At 42.1% G+C, this 26,812-nt stretch overlaps 1 protein-coding gene across 2 annotated transcripts in view; it reads right to left on the bottom strand.

Moving 5' to 3' along the window:
* Positions 1-26,812, bottom strand: part of ADAMTS17 (ADAM metallopeptidase with thrombospondin type 1 motif 17) — a 434,783-nt gene that overhangs the window by 285,066 nt on the left and 122,905 nt on the right. The window lies entirely within an intron of this gene.

Raw genomic sequence — 26,812 nt, forward strand, 5'->3', positions numbered from 1 at the left:
CCTAATGACATGCATGCATAAGTTAAAGGATTATTCTCAACATGTGTGTTCAGCAGCAGACAGCTTTCCAGTTTTTTTCACTTCCTTTGAGCTCAGGAGATGGACACTTCTTCTTGAGTGACAGTTCTGGTCAGTATTCTTCTATTACTGTGACACATTCATGTCTGTAAGTAATTTATTCTGAAATCTATACTGTTATATTTTCTTATGTAGATAACAGTGCATTTGAACAAGAAAATATCTTGGGCTTGGTCAGTGAGAGGAGTGACTAGAAGAATGCTCTGAAAGCAGTAGGGGCTGGAGCTTGTTATTTTGCAGGACTGATAACAGCAGCTCTAGATCGGGAGGGAGAACAGTAACCGTCGTTTTAGTTTTTATTTCAAAAGCAATTGTAAGCATGAAAATAAGCAACTTTGCAATATTTCTTATCAGAAAAAAATCTGATTCTTTCAATGCCACAATTGATCATTGATTAACAAAATTCTCAATTCTGATGTAAAATCTGGATTTGGTGATGACAGACTTTCCCATTACTGAGATAGGAGATGAGAGCATCCACTGATAAGATTCTATCTATATAGGAGGAAGAGGAGCTCTGCCTCAGGCCCCTCCCTCCTACTGTCATTATGGCCTCTCCCGTGCTGGTATTCATCTGTATACTATAACGTTAACTGTGAATATAAGCACAACTGGATGCACTTTTTCCATCCAACACTGAATTTTTGTTTTCTCACATAGAGCCACTGGGTACTCAATAGGTCTGTATCTCCATACATTGGCATACACACAGCCTTCCACCAGAGTTATACAGCTCTGGCAAAAATTAAGAGACCACAACAAAATTTTCAGTTTGTCTGATTTTTCCCTTTATAGGTATATTTTTGAGTCAAATGTAAATACTGGTAGTTCTTTTATTCTATAATCTATTGATAACATGTCTCCGAAGTTCAAGCAATAAATTTTGTATTTATTTTCTGAAAATGAGAAGTGGTAAAAATAACAAAAAATGCATTGCTTGCAGATATCAAATAATGCAAAAAAAACAGTTTCTTAATCAATTAGAAACAACAATACTAATGTTTTAACCCGAGAAGAGTTCAGAAATCAATATTTTGTGGAATAACCATTATTTTTAATCACAGCTTTCATGCGTCTTGGCATGCTTTGCACCAGTCTTTCACACTGCTTTTGGGTGACCTTATGCCACTCCTGGTACAAAAACTGAAGCAGTTTTTCTTTGTTTGAAGGCTTGTGACTCTCCATCTTCCTCTTGATTACATTCCAGAGGTTTCCAATGGGGTTCAGGTCTGGAGATTGGGCTGGCCATGACAGGGATTTGATGTCGTGGTCCTTCATCCACATCTTGATTGACCTAGCTGTGTGGCATGGTGCATTGTCCTGCTGGAAAAATCAGTCCTCATAGTTGGGGAACATTGCCTGAGCAAAAGGAATCAACTGTTTTTCCAGGATAACCTTGTATGCGGCTTGATTCACACGTTTTTTGCAAAGATTAACGTGCCCAATTCCAGCCTTGCTGAAGCATTCCCAGATCAACACCAGATCATCTAATGGTTAGACGGAGACCTGGAGAGGCGTACAAGCCTAAGTGTCTTGCACCAACTGTGAAATTTGGTGGAGGATCGGTGATGATCTAGGGATGCTTCAGCAAGGCTGGCATTGGCAGGTTGTTCTTTGCGAAGGACCTATTAATCAAGTCGCAAGGTTTTCGTGGAAAAACAGTTAATTCCTTCTGCTCAAGCAATGTTCCCCAACTCTGAGAACTAGTTTTTCCAGCAGGACAATGCACCATGCCAAACAGCTAGGTCAATCAAGGTGTGGATGAAGGACCACCACATCAAATCCCTGTCATGGCCAGCCCAATCTCCAGACCTGAACCCCATTGCAAACCTCTGGAATGTAATCAAGAGGAATATGGATAGTCACAAGCCATCAAAGAACTACTTACATTTTTTGTACCAGGAGTGGCATAAGGTCACCCAAAAGCAGTGTGAAAGATTGCTGGAAAGCATGACAAGAAGCATGAAAGCTGTGATTAAAAATCATGGTTATTCCACAAAATATTGAATTCTGAACTCTTCCTGAGTTAAAACATTGGCATTGTTGTTTCTAAAAGATTATGAACTTGTTTTGTTTTTTTGCATTATTTGATGTCTGCAAGCAATGCATTTTTTTGTTATTATAATAATAATAATAATCTTTATTTTTATATAGCGCTAACATATTCCACAGCACTTTACAGTTTGCACAAATTATCATCACTGTCCCCGCTGGGGCTCACATTCTAAATTCCCTATCAGTATGTCTTTGGAATGTGGGAGGAAACCGGAGTACCTGGAGGAAACCCACACAAACACGGAGAGAACATACAAACTCTTTGAAGATGTTGTCCTTGGTGGGGTTTGAACCCAGGACTCCAGCGCTGCAAGGCTGCAATGCTATCCACTGAGCCACCGTGCTGCCCGTTATACTGACCAGCACGACAGAACGGGCGCAGGATGGCAGCAGCACATGACAGAACGGGCGCAGGATGGCAGCAGCACATGACAGAACGGGCGCAGGATGGCAGCAGCACATGACAGAACGGGCGCAGGATGGCAGCAGCACATGTCAGAACGGGCGCAGGATGGCCGCAGCACATGACAGAACGGGCGCAGGATGGCAGCAGAACATGACAGAACGGGCGCAGGATGGCCGCAACACATGACAGAACGGGCGCAGGATGGCAGCAGCACATGACAGAACGGGCGCAGGATGGCAGCAGCACATGACAGAACGGGCGAAGGATGGCAGCAGCACATGACAGAACGGGCGAAGGATGGCAGCAGCACATGACAGAACGGGCGCAGGATGGCAGCAGCACATGACAGAACGGGCGCAGGATGGGAGCAGCACATGACAGAACGGGCGCAGGATGGGAGCAGCACATGACAGAACGGGCGCAGGATGGCAGCAGCACATGACAGAACGGGCGCAGGATGGCAGCAGCACATGACAGAACGGGCGCAGGATGGCAGCAGCACATGACAGAACGGGCGCAGGATGGCAGCAGCATATGACAGAACGGGAGCAGGATGGCAGCAGCACATGACAGAACGGGCGCAGGATGGCAGCAGCACATGACAGAACGGGCGCAGGATGGCAGCAGCAAATGACAGAACGGGGACGCAGGATGGGAGCAGCAAATGACAGAACGGGCGCAGGATGGGAGCAGCAAATGACAGGATGGGAGCAGCAAATGACAGAATGGAGGCGCAGGATGGGAGCAGCACATGACAGAACGGGGACGCAGGATGGGAGCAGCACATGACAGAACGGGGGCGCAGGATGGGAGCAGCACATGACAGGATGGGGGCGCAGGATGGAGCAGCACATACCAGGATGGAGACCATATACCAATATAAATGCTCGCCACCCGGGCGTAGAACGGGTTCAATAGCTAGTAACATTATATCTGCCTATATAGGAAGTATTCAATAAATTCATGCAGTTTATGTAGGCAGAAATAATTGCATCATTTACAAGATAGAGGCTCGATAGCCATCTATAGATAGATATATGCACTGATAGATTATTATTATTTATTGTTATAGCGCCATTTATTCAATGGCGCTTTACATGTAAGGAGGGGTATACATAATAAAAACAAGTACAATAATCTGAAAAACAATACAAGTCTGGTACAGGAGGAGAAAGGACCCTGCCCGCGAAGGCTCACAATCTACAAGGGATGGGTGAGAATACAGTAGGCGAGGGTAGTGCTGATTATGCAGTGGTTTGGTTAATTGGTGGTTACTGCAGGTTGTAGGCTTGTCGGAAGAGGTGGGTCTTCAGGCTCTTTTTGAAGGTTTCGATGGTAGGTGAGAGTCTGATATGTTGTGGTAGAGAGTTCCAGACAAATCTTGTATGCGATTGTGGGAAGAGGAGATAAGAGGGGAGTAGAGAAGGAGGTCTTGTGAGGATCGGAGGTTCCGTGCAGGAAAGTAGCGGGAGACGAGGTCACAGATGTATGGAGGAGACAGGTTGTGGATGGCTTTGTATGTCATGGTTAAGGTTTTGTACTAGAGTCTCTGGGTAATGGGGAGCCAGTGAAGGTATTAACAGAGGGGAGAAGCTGGGGAATAGCGGGGAGACAGGTGGATTAGTCGGGCAGCTGAGTTTAGAATAGATTGGAGGGATGCAAGAGTGTTCGAGGGGAAGTCACAGAGCAGGAGGTTGCAGTAGTCAAGGCGAGAGATGATGAGGGCATGGACTAGGGTTTTTGCAGATTCTTGGTTGAGGAATGAACGGATTCGTGAAATATTTTTGAGTTCAAGTCGGCAGGAAGTGGGAAGGGCTTGGATATGTGGTTTGAAGGAGAGATCAGCGTCAAGGATTACCCCGAGGCAGCGAGCTTGTGGGACTGAGGAGAGTGGGCAGCCATTTACTGTAATGGATAGGTTCGTTGGGGGGGTCACGAGAGATGGGGGAAAGATGATGAATTCTGTTTTGTCCATGTTAAGTTTCAGAAATCTAGCGGAGAAGAAGGATGAATTAGTGGACAGACATTGAGGGATTCTGGTTAGTAGGGAGGTGATAACTGGTCCAGAGATGTAGATCTGTGTGTCATCAGCATAGAGATGATACTGAAATCATTGAGATTCTATGAGCTGTCCGAGGCCAAAGGTGTAAATGGAGAAGAGCAGGGGCCCTAGGTCTGAACCTTGTGGGACTCCGACAGATAGGGGGCGAGGTGAGGAGGTGGTGTGTGAGTGGGAGACGCTGAATGTCCGGTCTGTTAGGTGAGATCCAGGATAGGGCCAAGTCTGTGATGTCAAGGGATGAGAGGGTCTGTAATAATAGGGAATGGTCCACTGTGTCAAAGGCAGCCGACAGGTCCAGGAGGAGGAGGACAGAGTAGTGTCGCTTGCTCTTGGCGGTTAAGAGGTCATTGGTGACCTTAGTAAGGGCAGTTTCAGTGGAGTGGTGTGACCGGAAGCCAGATTGTAAGAGGTCAAAGAGGGAGCAAGAAGAGAGATGGGAGGACAGTTCAAGGTAGACGTGTTGTTCCAGTAGCTTGGAGGCATAGGGGAGAAGTGATATAGGGCGATAGCTAGATACAGAGGATGTGTCAAGAGAGGGCTTTTTGAGGATAGGTGTGATGGAGGCATGTTTAAAGCTTAAGGGGAAAACACCAGTTGTTAGTGATAGGTTGAAGAGATGGGTTAGGGTTGGGATGAAGACTGTGGTGAGGTTTGGGATGAAGTGGGATAGATCTAGCAATCTGGCAGAAAAGATAGCCCACTCTAATTAAAGTAATTTTCTTTAATATCTGCAGGCTGAGACAGCTTCAATTAAATTAATATACTCAGATCCCTCATGGGCGATTATTTTATTAACCTATGACTAACAAACAAGTGATTTGCTGCCATTTATAGGACTGCATTCTATTTCTGGACTGCGTTAATCATTAGAAAAACATATTTATGAAGTTAACGATAAGGGGAAATTCTAATTCGTTTTGGTACTGTTCCATATCTACTTTATTTATGTGAAAGGGTAGTGCTGAGGTTAATAAACCAAATGAGTAAATGAGCTCATGTAACAAAGAGTCATCAACAATAATTGTTTCCTTATACGATCTCAGATTCCATTAGAGCTAAACTGCAAGCTTGCATATTAGAAAGACACAACACATTACACTCGAGTACCGGTAGCATTGCTTAATTCAGGCAGATTTATAGATAAGTGCTGAGTGACATGCTTGTATACACTTGTTAGACGGGTTACTTTGAGTTTCCGCACACACTGCTTCTTACTAGGTTACCCCAGGACAAGACTTTGAAAAAAAAGAAAAAAAGGAATTTCATTGCTTGAATGGAAAATGTGATGGGATCTCCTCATATAAACTATTTAATTTCAGTCCCACCAGTGACTTCAGATAAAACATCTGTGGCCCGCTTTGACATGTTATAAGGTCACCGCTCCAAGACTACCGGTATAGCACATGCGGACGGTTGTTGCTTAGGATGCATTTACACAATAAGTGTCGATTGACTACATGAAAGTTGATCAGCGGTCATTTAGTAACCGGTGTAGAATACACAGGCCAACCGCACGTCTATGCACAAAGAACAATCATTAATAGGATTAACACGATCATTCTGTGCATATAGAATATAACGATTCTTGGCATCACATCTGCGGTTTCCACAAAACCATGTACTACTGAGAATGATGATTTTTAAGCAAGCTACTTGATTGGCAACTTCTTTAGACAGGACGAATATTGGGAAATGAGGTTTCCTATGAATGCTCAGACCTGATAATGGGCTAATGTAAATGCACCCTTATTTCCCAGTATTTTATAGAAGTAACAATGGTTGATTACAATAAACCATAACCAAATATTGTATGAACTTCTAGCCCTTTTATATGAGCCAATAAATCAGCAATGAGCATTTATAGGAAACTCATTCCCAACTATCACCACATTTACACAGCCGACAATAAGCCAATGTACTAGCAAAATGATTGTTCTTTGGGTGAGATGATTTTTAAACTTACAAAATCATCATTATGGGCAGCACATTGCCCCATGTAAACAGGAGATGAAGAACAAGATACTGTATAGGAACAGAACAATGGTATTAAAGGGGTTGTTTGATCTAAATTGATAAGTCTGCAGTCACTCTGTGTGACCACTTATGAATCCCTTCAACGCGTACATTGAGCTGGGACCGGTGGTTATGTATGCGTTATGCATTCTCCGGGCACAGCCCGTCTAATGAGTGCGGTCTCGCTTCATACACTTGTATTGAGAGTGGGGTAATAGTATTGGGGTTGATGTAAGCTTTCTCACACCCTAGTAGTGACGTCAGTGAGGTGAACGGAGTTCATCGGCTAAGAACTCTGCTCACCTTTTTCACGTCACCGTGAGACAATCTCAATACTATTATCCCACTTGCCACCACATCAGGGCAAGTGGGAAGAGCAGAGGCTCAGAGCCAGAACGGTTTCATCTTATGGATGTGCCATATCTGAGGCAGCTGAAAGCTGATGTTTTTAGTTTTTTGAGGAGGCAATATGCATGGCTCCTTTCAAGCCTATTAAAGGGCCACTGTCACCCCCTCCAGCCGTTATAAACTAAAAGAGCCACTTTGTGCAGCAGTAATGCTGCATTCTAACAAGGTGGCTCTTTTAGTTTTTGGTGCATGTATTCCCAAAATAAAGCGTTTTATAATTTCTCCAAAATACCTGTCTTGCGCCAGGAAGGCAGGTCCTCACCCCCCTGCTTGAACCGCCACACTGTCGTCACTCAAATCTTCAGGGGCTCCAGACGCCGCCCCCTCCGCGCTGTTTTCACATGAAATCTGGCGCCTGCGCTGTGTAGTACTGTCTCGTGCAGGCGCAGTAAGCTCTGGCCATCTGACGTCCCAGCCAGGCTTGCAGATTGCGCCTGTGCGGCCACCCACCTTGGTAATCCCAGCCCCGCAGTGTGTTATGCATTATGCACAATGCGGGGCTGGGATTGCGGGGCTGGGATTCCTGGGCATGCGCACTGCGTGTGTCAGCCACTCACCCAGGTCCCCCGCTGACACATGCAGTGCGCATGCCCAGGAATCCCAGCCCCGCAATTTTTTTTTCTTTTTTTAAAGGCCACGGATAGCACACGCATGTGTAATACACTCAGCTGTCTTAGGCTATGTGCACACGATGCGGATTTTCTGCGGATCTGCAGCAGATCCGCACTGTGATGTACAGTATAATGTTATTCTATGGGGGGAAAAAAGCTGTGCAGATGGTGCAGAAAAATCAGTGCGGAACTGCTGTGGATTTAAAAAAAAAAGTGCATGTCACTTATTTTGTGCGGATCTGCAGCATTTCTGCTCCCCTCCATGTTAAAAATCCGCAGTGGCAAAATCCGCAGAAAATCTGCACAAAATCCGCAGCAATTCCGCATAAATACAACACAAAATCCGCATAAAAAATCCGGCAAATCCGCGGCTGCGGATTCTGCCAGGAGATGCGGATTTTGTGCAGAAATTTCTGCACCTTTTACTTACGTGTGCACATACCCTAACAGTAAAACTGCCTTTGTTGCCCAATTATTGACCAATTAAAACTCCGTTTTTATTTTACCAGAGCAGTTAGAAATGAAAGCTGAGCTCTGATCCTTCCTAAAGGCAACAATGACAGCAGATAAATAAGGCCCATGAATTTGGGGGAAACATATGCCCAGCTTGATACTAGACACTACTATCCAGATGGTACCGATGATAAAACCTGGAGTGTAGAGGTCACACATGGACCATGAAGCATAAGGGATCTCAAAATATCCTTGTGACCCATATGAGGGGATCAATAATACAAATCAGGTATGACATCTGAGCTTACAGAGCATCTGCCAAATCCCATCATCATGTGTCCTTGTGAGTGGGTATAGGCCAAATGTCTATACGGAACCGTATTTAATGAAGTTCTCCAAAATCATAGCACCATGGAAAACAAATACATTTATCCAGATGCCTTTGTGGTTAAAACCAGAATGTTTTCAAAAGTTCTAAAATAAAAACCTTAATTATTTGGTACAGAATGTCCAAATCACAAGTTTCTGAGTTATTTAGAAAGAGCTCTATATCAGTATAGTGAAGATAACCACAGCCGCTACCAGATGTTACCAAACACCCAGTAACCTCATCCTGAATTGTACAGCAGCGCGCCAAACCAGGCGCAACATCCTAACAGCAATCATTATGTTCTATTAATATTTTCCCTTTGAGGAAAACAAAAGGGTTGACATTAAAAGTGAATATTTACACGAATTCCTTCTTCAGCCATCCAGATGTTACTGAAATGTATCTCACATGATCCTTTTGGTCAAAGGCATTAACCCAGATGGCTGCCTTACCAATGAGCTGATTTCATTCTTATGTAAATGTGACTTGGGAAAACTAAAAAGGAAGTTTAGTCAATTCGAGAGCTGGTGTTAATCTAATGTGCGCCGTTAGCAATTTCTTGATAACACAAGAATACGAGCAAGGCTGAAATAGATCAGATGCTTGTCTATTATTCAGAGCCAATACTCACTGGCCTAGAGTTTGGCTTAAAGAAAGGTTTGAATACAGCTTGTATCATACAGAAAGTACTGGTCTAAAGTCAAAGAGGTGGAGAATTTGTGACCTAAAGCCAAGCTTCCTTCAAAATCCAACCAATATGGCTTTCCTGATATGCCTGGGGATAAAGCACATCATCCCCAGCTTTTCTGAAACCCTGCACATGGACTGCTGGCGTCTTCTCCTGAATGCACAATAAAGCAAAATGCATGTGCCTTGACTTACTCAGATTTCTCAAATAAGGCATGTGCAACCTCTTGAAAGCACATGCACCATTAGCAGACATCATGCAAGGGCTTTGGATGACATGACTTACCCTCAAGGACCCTGAATGAAGAGTTGATTAAGGTGTCCTAAGATTGTCTTTTTGGAGCAACATCACACCCTTGACACCAGATGGAGTGAGCCATCTTTAACCCCTTCATGACCTGAGCTTTTTTCGGTTTTGTGTTTTCGTTTTTTGCTCCCCTTCTTTCCAGAGCCATAACTTTTATTTTTCCATCAATATGGCCATGTGAGGGCTTATTTTTTGCAGGACGAGTTGTACTTTTGAACGACACCATTGGTTTTACAAAAAAAGCACAATTGTTTTTTGTTTGGCTTTTTTGCTAGGTTCCCTAAATGCTAAAACTGACCTGCCATTATAATTCTCCAGGCCATTACGAGTTCACAGACACCAAATATGTCAAGGTTCTTTTTTACCTAAGAGGTGAAAAAAAATTCCAAAGTTTGCTAAAAAAAAAAATAAAAATAAATAATTGTGCCATATTCCGATACCTATAGTGTCTGCATTTTTCATGATCTCTGTTTGGGTGAGGGCTTATTTTTAGCGTGCCGAGTTTATGTTTTTAAAGATACTATAGTTGTGCAGATATGATCTTTTGATCGCCCGTTATTGCATTTTAATGCAATGTCGAGGCGACCAAAAAAACGTAATTCTGGCGTTTTGATTTTTTTTCTCACTACGCCATTTAGCGATCAGGTTAATCTTTTTTTATATTGATCGGGCGATTCTGAACTCAGCAATACCAAATATGTCTATGTTTGATTTTTTTTTTTAATTGTGTTATTTTGATTGGGGCGAAAGGGGGGGTGATTTAAACTTTTTTTTTTTTTTTTTTACTTTTGCCATGCTTTAATAGCCTTCATGGGAGGCTAGAAACTGCCACAACTTGATCGGCTCTGCTACAGAGGCGATGCTCAGATCGCCTCTATATAGCAGAATTACAGCCTTGCTATGAGCGCCGACCAAAGGGTAGTGCTCACAGCAATCCGGCATCAACAATCATAGAGGTCTCAAGGACACCTTTGCTTGTCATGTCGACGCACGGTTGACCCCCGATCACGTGACGGGGATCAGCGGTGCACGCATTTCCGGCCAGATGGCCGGAAGTGCATCTTATATGCCTCTGTCAGAGTTTGACAGTGGCATTTAACTAGTTAATAGCCACGGGTGGATCGCGATTTCGCCCACGGCTATTGCGGGCACATGTCAGCTGTTCAAAACAGCTGACATGTCCCGGCTTTGAGGTGGGCTCACTGCCAGAGACCACCTGAAAGGGGGGATACTGCCATTGGACGTACTATCCCATCCGATAGCAGTAACGGGTTTAATGGAATTTCTCAGGTTTTTGCTATGCTGGGCAGCATGAAGTTGGGGCTGAGACACTGATTTCAGAGATGTGTCACTTATTAGGCTGTGTGCTGTGGTTTCAATAAAATGAATATTTTATAAGCAGATGATTATCACTGCAAAGCTGGTACCTGCATGAATCCAGGTAAAACTTCTCTCTCAACATTAATTAGCAGCTTCCTGTCATTATAGGGTGTACACAGAAAGCTGGCGATCAGTGGTATAGGTGGAATTAGATTTTGAGATCTGGTACATGCTATATCTAAAAACTCTGATTGTGTCATAATGTCTGCATCCAGTAAACAAAGTGATACATCACTGGAATCAGGGTCTTTTTTCCTACTTTATGTGGTTCTCAGATGAGGTAGCAAAAACCTGGTCACAGACTCCCTTTAGGGCTTGTGCACACATTACAGATTTGGTGCATTTTTGCCATACAGATTTGCTAGCAATACCTGAAGCAATCCTGATGCCAGCAAAATAAATGAGAAACCCGATGTGTCATGCACATGTTGCTTATTTGTGACTTGCAAATTTGTTGCGGAAAATAATCTGCAGCATGTCCATTCTCTGTGCGTTTTTGCTATCGTTTTTCACCACTGACATCATTCAAATCAGTCAAAAACGCAGGGCAAAAACGAATAAGAAACACGCATTTCTGCAGCTGCGTTTTTCCTGCCAAGAGATGCAGAAATTTCTGCACTCATTAACTCAATGTGTGCAAATGGCCTAAGTTTCTATTGTTGCAAAATGAAGTCTGACTTGTGACTGCAAAAGGAAGTTTATATATACACATACACACTGCTTAAAAAAATAAAGGGAATACTTAAACAACCGAATGTAACTCCAAGTAAATCAAACTTCTGTGAAATCAAACTGTCCACTTAGGAAGCAACACTGATTGACAATCAATTTCACATGCTGTTGTGCAAATGGAAATTATTGGCAATTATCAAGACACACAATAAAAGGAGTGGTTCTGCAGGTAGGGCCCACAGACCACATCTCAGTACCAATGCTTTCTGGCTGATGTTTTGGTCACTTTTGAATGTTGGTTGTGCTTTCACACTCGTGGTAGCATTTGACAGACTCTACAACCCACACAAGTGGCTCAGGTAGTGCAGCTCATCTAGGATGGCACATCAATGCAAGCTGTAGCACGAAGGTTTGCTGTGTCTGTCAGCCTAGTGTCCAGAGGCTGGAAGTGCTACCAGGAGGCAGGGCAGTACACCAGGAGACGTGGAGGGGGCTGCAGGAGGGCAACAACCCAGCAGCAGGACCGCTTAGGGGGCTTAGCTACAGCATTATAGAATGCTGTAGATGAGCCCTGAAAGGCAGTGGCCGCATCTTATAGTGGCAAAATCTGCTGACAGGTTCCCTTTACTGTACATTAATAATCAAATTACTTTGTGGTCACTCATTGTTGTTAGCTTACTTTTCACTTATTTTTTCCCTTGACTTCGAATTTGACCAAGTTGTGCAATACAGAGAGAAACAAAAGCAACCAGTTCACCTTCTGCATTACGTTCCTCGGTGCAGTGCACGGACTGCTCTTCGACTGGCATGTGTTCCAAAAGATTGCGGCTCAACGAGTACAAGATTTATTGCAATATTTAAAACCTCATGATCCAAATAAACTAAACCAAAAGTATTTCAAATGCATCAACTAAGAATGCATGTCGGCAACTGAAACGCATTGTTTTATACCATGCCCTGGATTTTAGGAAAGCAGAGTGGGAACCTCTGATCATAGTGTAACAAAAGGCCAAATGATTGTCCCCTAGCTTTCCACACACATGTAGTCATGGCCAGACGTGTTGGCATCCTTGAAATCGTTCCAGGAAATGTAGTATTTCTCCTAGAAAATTATTGCAATTACAGATGTTTTGTTACACACGTTTATTTCATTTGTGTATTGGAACAGCACAAAAAAAAAATACAGGCGGAAAAAAGGCAAATTGGACATAATTTCACACAAAATCCCAAAAATGGGCTGGACAAAATTGCAAATAACAGGTGTGGGCAGTTGAAGACGCCAACAATTTTGTTTAGCACATTTTGGGGGTTTTGTGTGAAATTATGTTAATTTTGCCTTTTTTTGCCTCGTTTTTCTGTGTTGCTCAAATACACACAAAGGAAATAATGTGCATAACAAATATTACTAAATTCAATAATTTTCTGGGAGAAATACTTCATTTTAATTTTAATTTCAAAGGTGCCAACACTTTCGGCCACGCCTGGCCTTTGGTTTGATGGTGTTTTGTTTGGCACTGTCATACGCATTGAGCAGTGTCATATGAAGCAAAATGTACCTAATTATAGGTGATAAGCAGTAGAGTGTCCAAAATAAGACCTTGTACATGTAAAGATTTGTCATTTATATTCTGTCAGTTTCTTCTATAGACCACACACTGATACAGGGTTTTTCACATGTCAGATTTTTTTTTTCTTTGGTCCAACAGCATAAAAAAAAAAAAAAAATAGAGACAAGTCCTAGTCTGCTTAGTTTTTTAGAAAGAGCTTGCCCATTCAAGTGAATCGGTAAGTAAAAAAATGGACAATAATAATACTTCACTCTAGTCAGGGGTGTACATAGAAATCTTGAGGCTTCATTACAAATCACCTAATTGGGCACCCCCACACAAAAAATATGTATTATGTGAGGTCACAGAATAGCATATAAAACAATTTTGCAGCCCTCAAAGTAATTTTGCTCAAATTGTTCCCATGAACTAAGGTACCACTTTCTTGGCCCCAATAAAGTATGATGCCAACAAAAGTGCCCCCAAAACACAGTATTACACCTCCAGTCAATTCCTCCACTGTACCCTCCATACGCACAGTACGATGCCCCTACAGTACCCCTCTACCACAAAGTACGATACCCCCAAAGTAACCCCAACACAGTATGATGGCTTGCACACACAGTAAGATGGCCCCAACCCACCTCTCCACACAATACGATGGCCCTCACTCATTCCTCCATACAATATGATGGTCACAACACAACCCACCACACTATTTAAAAGAATGCGAACATTATAATGGCCCCCCACATAGCTTTCCAAAAATAGTACAATGGTCCCACATAGCTTTCCAAACAGTATAATGGTCCCACATATCCATCCAAACAGTACAAGGGACCCACATATCCATCCAAACAGCATAATGGCCCTACATATGTATCCAAACAGTATAATGGCCCCCACATCCAGGATGCAGATACAGTTGAAAGTCAGACGGAGGGGTGCTGGTACCGGGCACTGTGACTCACTAGCCCCATAGCAGAAGCATTGTCTGCTGCCAATAACGGTATGCCAGTTACTCAAGTTACCCAAATAATAATTAGTGATGAGCGAATATACTCGTTACTCAAGATTTCCCGAGCACGCTCGGGTGTCCTCCGAGTATTTTTTAGTGCTCGGAAATTTAGTTTTCCTTACCTCAGATGAATGATTTACATCTGTTAGCCAGCATAAGTACATGTGGGAATTCCCTAGCAACCAGGCAACCCCAACATGTACTTATGCTGGCTAACATATGTAAATCATTCAGCTGCGGTGATGAAAACTAAATCTCCGAGCACTAAAAAATACTCGGAGGACACCTGAGCGTGCTCGGGAAATCTCGAGTAACGAGTATATTCGCTCATCACTATTAATAATGCCACAGCCTCAAGCATGAATTTTATACTGTGCTCAAGCAGCAGTGCCACACATACAATACAGTCATCGCAAAAACTGCCCCATGCATAAAGTTACATAGTAACAATGAAATACAAGTTATTATTAATTATGCAGCCTTTATTATTTATAAGCTTGAATAACACTATGTGCCATGTCATCTCTGGGACCCCCTTTCAGCAGGGATGTGAGCACAGGCTACAAACCGCCTTAATACAAAAGAACTACAGAACTTTGGATGTTTTGATTAGCGAGGAACACACGGTTTATAGTTCACAAGTACCCAGAGTCAACTTAACAACCAGAGTGTTCTTCCTAGACTCATTATTCCATAAGTACATCTACCAAGACTTAAACAAACTCCAAGAAATATTACATCATCGCCCTCATGTCTTAGACCAATTTGGCTAGGATTTTATTAAATACTGTACAATACGTTTTACGGTGTTCTACTCAATCTGGCATTATTCTTTTTGTTTGTGTGCTTCATTAATCTTTCAAAATTACCAACATCTAAATCACCACTTAAGAATAGCCCGAGACATTTACCGTATACAGTACCTGTCGCTGCATTTTATTAGGCGTTTGGTTTAGACAGCAACTCATTGAAATGTTAAATTCCTGGAACCCCGAGGAATTTCTTCGACATTTTTGAGACCAACTTGAATCTTAGCACTCTTGTGATTTTATCGAGCTCTTGTGACTGACAGCATGCTTCAGGTACTGAATGATTTATAGAGAATATGATGACCCCCGCAGGAACAGTTTCCCTTGGATGAGGTGAGATCACTCCCTGCACATGTAGGAACCTATTTAGATTATGAAGGCCTGAGGCGACCAAGGAAGAATCTCTTTTATGTATTACTATTTTACCTAGTGAGATAGATCATACGGAATTTATTTTGGCTCAAAAAAAAAAAAAAAACCTTTTGCCTACCTCGGGAAGGTATTTTGCTAACAGGCATTCTTATTACATTAAATAAACTTTACACTGCAGCTAATGTATAGACAGCCGATAATTCTAAGCTACCCCTTCAAGATAAAGGTCATTTTGAGGATACTTCCCTCATCACATTTCCCTTCTAGTGCCAAGTACTGTAAACTGTCTTAGAAGCCTATACCTATAAATCCCATTCTCAGCTGAGCCCATCAATATTTCATTTTAATAATATGTGCTACAAAATTATATTAATTATATGCACAAAACTGAGAAGCAAAATTAAAATGGATCAAAATGAGAAAGTTTTTGCAAGCTCAACAAAGGCAGCTTGAGTTTTTTTGGTCTGAAACCAAAATGAAAAATAATTAGGCCAGGTTGAGGGTATGTGCACACGTCAGGATTTCTGGCAGAAATTTTCCTGACAAAAACCTGACATTTCTGCCAGAAATCCGCATGCGTTTTTTTCTCGTGGTTTTGATGCGTTTTTTGCGCATTTTTTATGCGTTTATGATGCGTTTTTCTTGCGTTTTTTCCAAATGCATAGATTAGCGGGAAAAACGCAGAAAATCCGCAACATTAATGAACATTCTGCTTTTTTTTACCGCAATGCGTTTTTTTGCGGAAAAAAACGCATCATGTGCACAAAAATTGCAGAATGCATTCTAAATGATAGGATGCATATGTCTGCAGTTTAATGCGTTTTTATAGCGAAAAAACCTGAACGTGTGCACATACCCTTACACAAATACAGTTTAGCTAAATTCACTTTGGAACTGGGCACTCTTTCTACTTTATAACTGGGCACAGTTGCATACTTGTGCCATTAAAAAGGACTTTTCACCAAATTTTTCATGTTGAACTGGACATAGTGGTTGCAGAGCAAAATAAAACATTACTACATTTTTTTTATTTAGCTTTTTTTATGCAGAGATATTAGCAATCAAAGTATTTGGCACGTAATAAGTTAACTTTTGTAGGGTCCAAGAAAAAAATTATATCAGCGTTTTCACTGAGGGCTTATACTTCTTTTCTCTGTATGATGCCAACCAATCATAAGCAGACAGCCCAATATAATAGCTCAGAGCAGGTTTCTCACGGTGTGAGATGTAATCACACTTATGTCTGCTGTGCTTAAGCGACTTGTCATTACTTCTCATGCAGAAGCAACCTGTTCTGGGCTACTTCTTAAGGCTATGTGCACATGTAGGAAATGTGGTGCAGAATTTTCTGCACTAAATCTGCATCTGCAGATTTGATGCAGTTTCTGTGCAGTTTCTATGCAGTTTCTGCGCAGTTTCTATGCAGTACAATGTAAATCAATGTGAAAAAAAAAAAGCTGTGCACATGGTGCAGAAAAATCTGCGCAAAAACGCTGCAGAACTGCACAAAAGAAGCGACGTGCACTTCTTTGAAATCTGCAGCGTTTCTGTGCAGATTTTTCTGCACCACGTGCACAGCTTTTTTTTCACATTGATTTACATTGTACTGTAAATCACAGTGCAGTTCTGCAGCAGAAAAATCTGCTGCAGTTCTGCACCAATTCTGCACTAAATCTGCATCGTGTGCACATACCCTTATGAGATGTAATGCCACCCTGATCTCACAGCAGAGCAGAGCGATTACAGGTTGCCCTGAGCACAACAGACCATATTGTGTTCAATGCCACATCTCTGGACAGACAGTGTTGGGGGAAGAGCAGTACAGCAGGCGTGATTGTGCTGTGAGAGGAGAACTGAAAGGGTTTTTATTATGACACACCAAAACTCAGCTGTGCTTATTTGGCACTAAATGATTTAAGTGGGTGTCATTAGCTTCTCCCTGAACTTATTCGCAACACAGCAGAAAAGGAACATGTCCCCACCATAGATTAGAGCAATTTCTCAGGGAATGTTGTCAGATGTATGTCAGACAGTCCTGATCTCCTGGTCTAACCTCCTGCATCATTAGAAAGCACATTTAACTAACCCCTTTCAGTTATCAGCGCAGCTGACTTTAGTTTTGTCATATTATTATTATACATTTGTATAGCGCCATTTATTCCATGGCGCTTTACATGTGAAAAAGGGGGCAAATATAGACAAATACATTAAACATGAGCAAAAAAACAAGGCACACAGGTACATAAGGAGGGAGGACCCTGCCAGCGAGGGCTCACAGTCTGCAGGGGATGGGTGAGGATACACTAAGAGAAGGTAGAGCTGGTTGTGCAGCGGTTCAGTAGGTTGAGGATCACTGCAGGCTGTAGGCTTGTCAGAAGAGGTGAGTCTTAAGGTTCTTTTTGAAGGTTTCTATGGTAGGCGAGTGTCTGATGTGTTGGGGTAGAGAGTTCCAGAGTATGGGGGAAGCACGGGAGAAGTCTTGAATGCAGTTGTGAGAAGAAGTACCAGGAGACCATGTCACAGATGTATGGAGGGGACAGGTTGTGGATGGCTTTGTGTTATGACCTGGTGGTCAGGACAATAATGGACCTGGTGGTTAAGAGCACACGGAATGACCTGATAGTTACTGATAATAAGGACGAGCTCTGGGACGTGGGAACTCTGCTGACCGCAATCCCTAAACCTATCAAACACACTAGAAATAGCCGTGGATTGCGCCTAACGCTCCCTATGCAACTCGGCACAGCCTAAGAAACTAGCTAGCCCTGAAGATAGAAAAAATAAAGCCTACCTTGCCTCAGAGAAATTCCCCAAAGGAAAAGGCAGCCCCCCACATATAATGACTGTGAGTAAAGATGAAAATACAAACACAGAGATTAAATAGATTTAGCAAAGTGAGGCCCGACTTACTAAACAGACCGAGGATAGGAAAGGTTACTTTGCGGTCAGCACAAAAACCTACAAAAAGACCACGCAGAGGGCGCAAAAAGACCCTTCGCACCGACTCACGGTGCGGAGGCGCTCCCTCTGCGTCCCAGAGCTTCCAGCAAGCAAGACAACAAATTAAATAGCAAGCTGGACAGAAAAATAGCAAACCAAAGAAATACAAGCTGGAACTTAGCTTCTGATGGGAAGACAGGTCACAAGAACGATCCAGGAGTGAACAGACCAATACTGGAACATTGACAGGTGGCATGGAGCAAAGATCTAAGTGGAGTTAAATAGAGCAGCAGCTAACGAATTAACCTCGTCACCTGTGAAACTCAGAAACACCCACCAGAGGAAGTCCATGGACAGAACCAGCCGAAGTACCATTCATGACCACAGGAGGGAGCCCGACAACAGAATTCACAACAGCTTTGTATGTCATTGTAAGGGTTTTGAACTTGAGTTTCTGGGCGATAGGAAGCCAGTGAAGGGCTTGGCATAGGGGAGACGCTGGGGAATAGTGGGGAGACAGGTAGATTTCTATCAGCTCTCCTCCTCTTATAGCTTTTTTTTTTTTTGCCTCTACTGTACTCCCCATATCCTCCCACCCCCCACACTGCCTGTCCAGAGATGTGTCAGTAAAAAACAGTAATGTATGTTGTACTCAGAACAACTTGTAAGGCTACGTTCAAACTAGCGTTGCGTGCCGCTGCGTCGGCGACGCAACGCACGACGCACACAAAAACGCGGCAAAACGCACGCAAAAACGCTGCGTTTTGCGACGCGTGCGTCGTTTTTTGCCGAAAATCGGACGCAAGAAAAATGCAACTTGTTGCGTTTTCTTGGTCTGACGCTAGCGGCAAAAAAGACGCAAGTGTTGCAAAACGCAACACACAAAAACGCATGCGTCCCCCATGTTAAACATAGGGGCGCATGACGCGTGCGTCGCCGCTGCGTCGCCCGACGCTAAGGCGACGCACACTAGCAGAACGCTAGTGTGAACGTAGCCTAATCTCTTTGCAGTATAATCAGAGTAGGGTGCAATTGCATCTCACCAAATATTAGCCTAGCACAGACAGCTTCTGTGTGAGATGTAATGCAAGTTGCTATATTACAGCAGGCATAAGTGTGAATACATCTCACACACTGAGAAACCTGCTCTGAGCTATGGTGGGGGCATGTTTTTCTTTCCTTTGAGTGATGCTGGCCTTTTTGGTTTGCCTGCATAATACAGGGAGAAGTACACACCCCCAGTGAAAATTCTGGTAACAATCTCTGAGATTCATTAGGTTCCAAATAACTTTGATTACTTATATCTTCCGGCAGGAGTGGCAAAATTAGAAAATAAATAAAAAAAACATTTTATTCTACTCTTCAGTTACTGTTACATCGTGTGTCCAGTTCAACATGAAAAATTTGTTTAAATGAGGCCTTTACTGTGCTGGCATGCATTTTTCTGCAGAAAATGCAGGGCTATGGAGTCAGTAAACCAAACCTCAGACTCCGACTCCTTAATTTCCTTGACTCATTACTCCAACCCCACAGCCCTGGTCACTACTGAGCACGTACATACAGTTAGGTCAATATATATTTGGACAGAGACAACATTTTTCTAATTTTGGTTATAGACATTACCACAATGAATTTTAAACAAAACAATTCAGATGCAGTTGAAGTTCAGACTTTCAGCTTTCATTTGAGGGTATCCACATTAAAATTGGATGAAGGGTTTAGGAGTTTCAGCTCCTTAACATGTGCCACCCTGTTTTTAAAGGGACCAAAAGTAATTGGACGGATTCAATTAGAAAAATGTTGTCTCTGTCCAAATATATATGGAGCTAACTGTAATGTGCAGCACAGATTCATCTAAACTAAAAGCTGAGATCGTTACACGTTATATCAGGAACAGAACAGACATTTATAGGACATGTCATAACCTTTCCAAATTATTATGGAAACATTTACAGCACATCTTGCCCTGAACTACTGAACCCCATTTATTATATATTTTAGGAGTCGGTCCATTTTATACCGACTCCACCAAAATGGACACGGACTCCGACTCCACAGTTCTGAGAAAATGTATACCACATGATATCATGATATACTTTTCACATTGTGGCCAAAGAACAATCTCTGCAACTATACAGGACATAGGGTATTCGTGATGCCCGTGAGTTTCCCTTATACAAACTAATATCTTTAAACCCCTAAAGCCCTTCCTCAAAACAATATTCTACCCCACGCACCAAATGACTACTCATCAAACATTTATTTGGATAAATTGGCCACAGCAGCCTTTATTAACATTCAAACATAACAGTTTATTCGTTTAACATTAAACCCCGGAGAGGGCGGTCCTCGAAGCCTCAACAAGTAACCAACTCAGGTCCAAATAACCATAATTTAGCCTCCAGGTTGCGTCTTGCCTCTAGCCACTAAGCACCAGCTCAGAGATGCTAATAGACTCGCCCGGCCAATATCCGCCAAAGTAACCACGGCCCCAGTCATCTCAACCGTGTAACCACCATATTTCCCTTCCATTTTAAACCACACCAGGGGGAGTCCAGGATCTTAAAATTCCCCCCCCTCCGAGCCGCCATTTATTGGCACCACCAACTTCGAGGACCTCCTCCCCCCCCCCGCCTTGCTTCCGCGACAAAGCATGCCCAGAAACACATAAAAAAAGCGATCAAATCCACACCAAACCTACCCTGAACCCATGCCACGATTCCCACTCCTACACATAACGCAGAAAATCCTCAAAATTAAGGGAGGGTGGGTGGGAGCTTGTTTCACTGCTAAGAGGGCACCAAAATGGTTGCTCCTCTAAGATAGATGCCCCCATTTATATTAGTCCCCCCAGCTCCGCCCTATTCCCACCTACTTTCCCCATAACCCAATCCTAGACCCATAATTCAAATCTACTACCCCCCTTTATCCTAACCCACTTCTTTTTGTTCACTCCCTATGGTCCCTCTCAACCCTGTCATGTCGTCCTCCCTTAAAGGCCTGCGGCCCAGTACATCCTCACTACTATATAGCAGCATAAATCGGAGGCTTTTTCTGGTGATATAAGTAAGGAGCTCTTCCTAATGTATATCTGTGAGGAGAGGTACAAAAGTTGACAGGGGTATTTCCATAGCCTCAGATCAACAGAGGAATGCGTTCAGTTATGATGGACAGATTAACGCTTTTATTGTACTGCAATCCAGTGTCATCCACTCCCGGTAATGCCCAGCTTTTAGAAGCACTGTAATTAACATCTAAGTAATGTTGTAGAACATCTGCGCTAATAATACGAGCTTCCGCAGGATGAAGTCCAACACATTCTATACACATTTTTCCTCGTCATCTTTTTAAAGCAACAAATTTCTCTACAAATGTCAAGTTTCAGTCTGTAAATCAGTCATTTTTTTATTTTGACAGTTGTCTAGAATACTGTGTCTGTAGGCCAGATCAACATCTAAAATGTTTGAGGAGATGTAGCTTTATCGGATCCAGCAGTAGCAGTCGTTTCCAGGCCAAAAGGTTCCCCTGAAGCATACAAAGACATCATCATTACAAATGTCAAGTTGTAGTCCTGCACCAATTCTCTCCAACTGACCAACATCTTCCCCAAATGTCATATAAAAATAGTTCAAAATACCAGAAGTGTTTAGGCTCTTGCAATGCAAATGCTACAAATATCACAGATGAATGTTAAAGAAATACAAAACCAGAGGGAAGAAACCCGCTTCCCCCAAACAACTACTTCCCCCATGCTTTAAACTTTTCCAAATAGTTGTAAATTCGCACAGAGATCCTCCATAAATGGTTATTTAATAAAAAGAAAGCAAGGAAGAGCATGCATGCTGGTAAACAAAACGACAGTGTGACTCGAGAGCAGACGAGTATGACATACCGGTACATGCCTCCTGCAGCTATTGGGACCAGTGATGAGCGGGCGTGCTCATATAAGGTGTTATCTGAGCATGCTCAAGTGCTAATTGAGTATCTGATGCAGATGCTGCTGTTTTTTCCCCATGTGTTTTCCGCAGCATAAAAAAAAGCAACATGTCAATTCTTGAGGGGTTTCTGATTGGAAAAAAAAACTCAAAATTTTTCAACCAAATTCATTTTTAAAAAATCCTTTGCCACAAACTCCGTGAGAATGCGCTAAAAGGTCAATATTCTTAAATGCTTTAAAGCCAGATGACCATTTATCTGCTCATAATAAAAAAGTTGGGCACAGTTCTTATTGCTACATGTTGCATTAGATTATTAAAATATATCTTTTTTTTTGAGGCCCAGTATACTGTTATCCCTAAACCCCTAGGACCCACAATAGGCCTTTAACTATAGGTCAGTTGCCATTCTTAGCCTGGATACTAAGGGTTCACCTTCATTTTTAGTTCATACACTAAATATTCTATTGCCCAGCCGCCATTATTAATAGGAATCAGCCAAGTGGGATTCAGAGATTATAGTTACCGTACATTCAATGGTCTCTTTTAAATTACCCTTATAAAGCCCCAAAAAACACTTCCTGGCAGGAAAGTACACTGTTACGTGATTGATTTGCATGGTCAACAGAGCCCCTAAGTATAATTAACCGGATGAACAAATTCAAAAAAATTATTTTTTTCACATTATTGTACACTCTGCACCCAATCTTGACTGAAAAAAAACAAATGTAGAAATTTTTGCAAATTTATTAAAAAAGAAAAAACGATATATCACAGTTATAAGTATTCAAACCCTTTGCTCAGACACTCATATTTAATTCACATGCTGTCCATTTCCTTGTGATCCTCTTTGAGATGGTTGTACTCCTTCATTGGAGTCCAGCTGTGTTTAATTAAACTGACAGGACTTGATTTGGAAAGGCGCACACCTGTCTATATGAGACCTCACAGCTCACAGTGCATGTCAGACCAAATGAGAATCATGAGGTCAAAGGAACTGGCCAAGGAGCTCAGAGACAGAATTGTGGCAAGGCACAGATCTGATCAAGGTTACAACAGAATTCCTGCAGTACTCAAGGTTCCTAAGAGCACAGTGGCCTCCATAATCCTTAAATGGAAGAAGTTTGGGACCACCAGATGTCTTCCTAGACCTGGCCGTCAAGCCAAACTAAGTACTTGTGGGAGAAGAGCCGTGGTGTGAGAGGTAAAGAAGAACCCCAAGATCACTGTGTCTGAGCTCCAGAGATGCAGTAGGGAGATGAGAGAAAGTTCCACAAAATCAACTATCACTGCAGCCATCCACCAGTTGGGCCTTTATGGCAGAGTGGCCCAATGGAAGTCTCTCCTCAGTGCAAGACATATGAAAACCAGCATAGAGTTTGTTAAAAAACACATGAAGGACTCTCAGACTATGAGAAATGATATTCTCTGGTCTGATGAGACGAAGATAGACCTTTTTGGTGATAATTCTAAGTGGTTTGTGTGGAGAAAACCAGGCACTACTCATCACCTGTCCAATACAAATCCCACAGTGAAACATGGTGGTGGCAGCATCATGCTATGGGGGTATTTTTCAGCTGCAGGGACAGGACAACTGGATGTCATTGAAGGAAACATGAATGCGGCCAAGTACAGAGATATCCTTGATGAAAACATCTTCCAGAGTGCTCTGGACCTCAGACTTAGCAGAAGGTTCACCTTCCAACAAGACAATGACCCTAAGCACACAGCTAAAATAGGAGTGGCTTCAGAACAAATCTGTGACCATTCTTGACTGGCCCAGCCAGAGCCCCGACCTAAACCCAATTGAGCTCTAGAGAGGTCTCTAGAGACCTGAAAATCGCTATCCAACGTTCTCCATCCAACCTGACAGAACTGGAGAGGATCTGCAAGGAAGAATGGCAGAGGATCCCCAAATCCAGGTGTGGAAAACCTTTTCCAAGAAGACTAATGGCTGTACTAGCTCAAAAGGGTGCTTCTACTCAGTACTGAGCAAAAGGTTCTGAATACTTATGACCATGTGATATTTCAGTTTTTCTTTTTTAATAAATTTGCAAACAGTTCTACATTTCTCTTTTTTTTTTACGGCAAGATGGGGTGCAGTGTAGATTAATGAGGAAAAAATGAACTTTTTTGAATTTACCAAAGGGCTGCAATGAAACAAGGAGTGAAAAATTTAAGGGGGTCTAAATACATTCCATACCCACCGTATATACATAATCACACTACATATGCAATTACATGTATACTACACATATGCAATTCCAATATTCCTACTACAGGTATAAAAAATGTCTTTATTTGGAGTTTTACGTGAACTTTTTATTCTCAGAGTGAATAAACTCAATATACCACACTTCTAGATGTATGTGTACAGTGAGATATTCCTGGGCCGCTGTCTTTAAATGAGCTTTTATTTAATCAGTGCCAGACAGGCTGAGGTAATGTAAAATATTGTTTTTACCATTCAACCATCAGAAGTGCAGGAGTTAACTGGATGCTTCTGCAGCAGCCCCACCACAGTCAGACTGGGTACCCTGTCTTTCCACTGGTTGAGCTATGAGCTAATGCAAGGTATATGGAAAAGACATTCTGTTTTATGCACATCTCTCCACGTGAACAGTCCTAGCTCAGTACCTCACAGCACTCACTATCCAATTGTGAGTCCATCAGGCCCTCATTATACCACCGTATTGCGTTCTATAATAGCCGGATTGATATAGGTGGTGGTGGAGTATTGCCCTAGATCTGAATGCATGTGCTAATATTTACCATCGAGAAAGAGACTTGGAACAAAATACGCAATGTAGGATTAGTCCTTCCAATGAAGACGTCAGCTTTTCTGTAAATCGAAAATTAGCATGACAAGTTGTGTTAGATGGGTAATTTGGTAATTGAGATGTCATCACTCTCCGCCCGCTGTCTCTAGAAGATCGCACTGAAGATATTTCATAAAAAACATACACGTCAAGCGGGAATGACAGTAATTAAATCATATATTTCCAAACAATCTGCTAATGAACTAATTGCTGAAATAAATTATACCCATAGGGAAAGGAAATTCAGCTTCGCCAAAGTGTCATGGCACCAGGCTATTGCCACTTGTTATGTACGTCTGGGTGTAACCTCCATCTATCAATTTAATGAGCTCATTTATGAAAGCCTACACAACTATTACTGCTGAAGAACCAACTTACCCGGTTCCTAGGGTCAAGGCAGAAAGCGTCACGGTGTTAGGTTAAGTTTCATGGATATCTTCAAAGGCACCATATATTGCCAGGTTAGCCAGAAGCAAATAGAATAATGGCTCCTACCACTTAAGATATATTTTTCAACCATTTAGTTTTTCTTTTTATCTATTACCACATGAATGACAGAAGTCACTTTCTATATCTGCCATGTGGTGTGTGCCATCTTTTATGCCAATCTGTCACATGCTTTCATCCAAGAACTGGACACTCCACTTTTCCAGCAGCAACTTTTGCAGAGGATTCCATAAATATGTCATTATTTGGAAACATAGAAGCTAGGACTAAACCGTGACTTTGTGACTTAATTTACTTAAAAAATACCTAAAGTTGGATCACAACCAGAGATATATGTGAGAAGCCATGTTTCAAACCCTAGCCTAAAGTTATAAAGAACAATAAACTACCAATAAGTTTGCAGAAAATACAATTAAAAGCTGTGTCAATGAAATATTTCCGTCCCCAAAATGTATGGGCATTACATATTAAGGAGCTACCGCCTTGTCCTATATGGGCACCATATTACATGTCCATACAACACCTATCTGCCATGAGCTCAGGACCTAGGATACGCCGTCCCATAGGCACCAATCTGCAATGCACTCTGTGTTCTGACACTTTTCTATCTTGCATTCGCTTTTCATCAATTTTTACCTATTTTGTTACATTATAACTGGTGTGTAAATATTAAAAAAAAAAAAAAAAACTATAAAAAAGCCCAGTGTGAACATATCGTAAAGGTGGAAAAAATACTGAGATCAATTTTCTGGTCTGATTTTTTAGAATGACAAAAATCTGGCATTGTAGCAGACTTTTAATATCATACATACATACATTTTTCTGTAATTGTGCTGGTCCTCTTAATATAGTTAACATCATTTGCACTACACGGTGAATACCATAAACTAGCATCTTATAAAAGAACTCAAAAACATCTGGATCGTTATTTTTTGCATACTTACCCACCAAAAAAATGATTGGTAAAATATAATAAATTAGATTTATCACCCATTGGAACCATTATAGATAGAGGATAACTTAGTGATTTGTGTGTCTGATTGCTGTGACCCCCATTAATCTCAAGAGTGGAGCTCTTGATCGGGAACCTGGGCTCTGCGGAGCGCCATCTTGGATGGAGTGGAGGAGCGCACGCTCGGCTTTGCTCCATTCAATATCCATGGGACTGCTGAGAAAGTCGAGCACAACATGTATCTCCTATCCCCATTGGATACAGAAAAGCTTTCTATCTTGAGAATTCATAACCTTTCAAGGGGTTAATGTTATCACGGATTGGTGTATAAGTAATGATAAATATATACGGTAATGTTTAGGGAACAGATTTTGGAGCAACCCTTCCTCCACACCAAAAAGGTACAATAGCGACATATTTAGTAACCCTTTAGATGTTTCGGATACACCTAGCAGGACATAGATCCTAAGT

The sequence above is a fragment of the Ranitomeya imitator genome, chromosome 4, assembly GCF_032444005.1.
Source record: "Ranitomeya imitator isolate aRanImi1 chromosome 4, aRanImi1.pri, whole genome shotgun sequence".
Lineage (NCBI taxonomy): Eukaryota > Metazoa > Chordata > Amphibia > Anura > Dendrobatidae > Ranitomeya > Ranitomeya imitator.